Below are 2,327 nucleotides of genomic sequence, written 5' to 3'. Positions count from 1 at the left end.
CAAGACTCCATAACAAATATACTTATACATAATTTCTTATGTACACAAGTATTTCTTTAGTTTTAAACCCTGAAGGTGAAAATAATGAATCAAAGCATACATATTATCAGACATGAGCAATGTATGAAATTGTCTGTTCCCATACTCTCACCAACAAATTTATTATCACATAACTTTTCATATTTACATTTATGTAAAAATTGTTTTTAAGAATATTTTTAATTTTTCTTACCGTGACTGAGCTTTAGCATTTTTAATGTATTATAAGAAATAGTCACATTTTATTTTCTGCAAACTAGGCATATCTATTACCTATTTTTATGACTATCTTATTTAAGGATAGCTTTATTATGTGATGCAATAGCTACTTTATATGATGCAAGTTGAAAATATTTTTCCAATTTGCTATTTGTATTTTAGATTTTTATGATAATTTTTGTTATGCTGAAATTCTCAAGTTTTTTTTTGCTTCTTAGATTTAAGTAAGTCATAAGTCCTAGTGTGGCACTGTAGGTTAATGCACTGAACTGCAAGATCTCTTTGAACTTCAGGTTTGGGGGATCAAGCTTAGCAGCTTCTTCTCAGAAACCCTATACAGGGTCACTATGTGTCATTACCAACCTGACAGCACTTAACAACAACAACAAATAAAAAGAAATTCCCCATTCCAAAATAATGTTTTATATTCTATACTGGTTTAATCTTGTGCACAGAAATTTTATTTAAAGGAATTTATGTTATCAATCAACATGGAATTATGTTAATTTAAAACATAAAATTTAAATGTATATTCTCTTTTCTATATAAATAACCAATTGTCCTAAAACCGTTTGTTGATGAATTCTTTGTTTTCATCACTGCTTTTAAATTCTATCTTTGTTATATACTAAATGCCCATACCTGTTTGAATTGATTTTACTTATTCTCACCTCTGTTCCATCACGTATTTATTCAAGTACTTCACTGTTTTATTTACAGAAGCATTTGAAATATTTTATGTGCAGTAGGCAAAGTTGTCCCACACATCATTATTTTTCTGTGTTAGAATTTTTCTGATTGATCATTTTTAACTGTAGCATCACTCACACAGTTAAGAAATTCTGCTGGTGATCTTCTTGAGATTTTATTAAATTTATAAATATTATAAATTTTAAAAATATTTTTTATAAAATAAACATCCAATATTATTATCAATATAAAGGTTTAACCATTATACCTTTATATTGATAAAAATATTGGATGTTTCTGTCTATGAACTTCATCAAAGTCTCTTTTTTGTATCTTCAAAAATATTCTAAAGTATACATATGTCTCTATCTATATAATCTTTTTTCATATTTTCTTCAGTAAGTTTTATCATTATAATGCTTTTTACAATGGAATATTACTTAGATTAGATCTTCTAAGTTAATTTTATTGACTTACATATATTAAAATTTTACACAGATATTTGTTAACATATTTTACTTCTAAAAGGTTTTCAATGGGTCCTCTTAAGTTTGCTAGGTAAATTCTACCAGTGATCATTTTAATATTTTCCTTTTATACCTCCTGCTTTGGTCTCTTGTCTAATTTCATTGGCTACTACTTCTAGTTGTTGTTGTGAAGTGCCGTCAAGTTGATTCCGACCCATAGTGACCCTGAACAGGGTTTCTGAGGCTGTAAATCTTTACAGGAGCAAAAAGCCTCCTCTTTCTCCTGCGGAGCAGCTGGTAGTTTCAAACTGCTGAACTTGCGGTACACAGCCCGATTCATAACCACTATGCTACCAGAGCTCCTTACTACCTCTAGTACATATACTTATATTGTTCCTATGTTTAGTGCTAACTCACTGACCACTTGTCTATCAGTTTGTGGCACTGCAGCAGCTTGAGAGTTGATGAAGCTGGAAACTAGGTCACCAGTATTTAGAATGCCGGCAAGGTCACCCATGTTGGGTAGGTTTCAGCTGAGCTTCCATACTGAGACAGGGAAGGAGGAGAGATGGACTACTTCTGAATGTTTAGACGCTGAAAACATTAAGAATATCAGTAAAACACTGTCAGATATTATGAAAATATTGAATATTGAAAGATGATGAAGACCACCAGAATATGGTCAGCTATAGAGCCAGAAGATAAGCCCCTCAGGTTGAAAGACACTCAAAGTACAAGTGGGGAAGAGCTGTCTCCTCAAACTAGAGTTGACTGTGATGATACGAATGAAGAAAAACTTTCAGGAATTTCACTTGCTGCTAGGGCACAACTCAAAATGAGGAGAAACAGCTGGAAATGTCCATTAATACTTGGCACATGAAATATGTTGTGGTTGTTGTTAAGTGCTGCTGA

Source organism: Chrysochloris asiatica, unplaced genomic scaffold (assembly GCF_000296735.1).
Source record: "Chrysochloris asiatica unplaced genomic scaffold, ChrAsi1.0 scaffold00043, whole genome shotgun sequence".
In the NCBI taxonomy this organism is placed as follows: domain Eukaryota; kingdom Metazoa; phylum Chordata; class Mammalia; order Afrosoricida; family Chrysochloridae; genus Chrysochloris; species Chrysochloris asiatica.
This window is presented reverse-complemented; position numbering follows the sequence as displayed.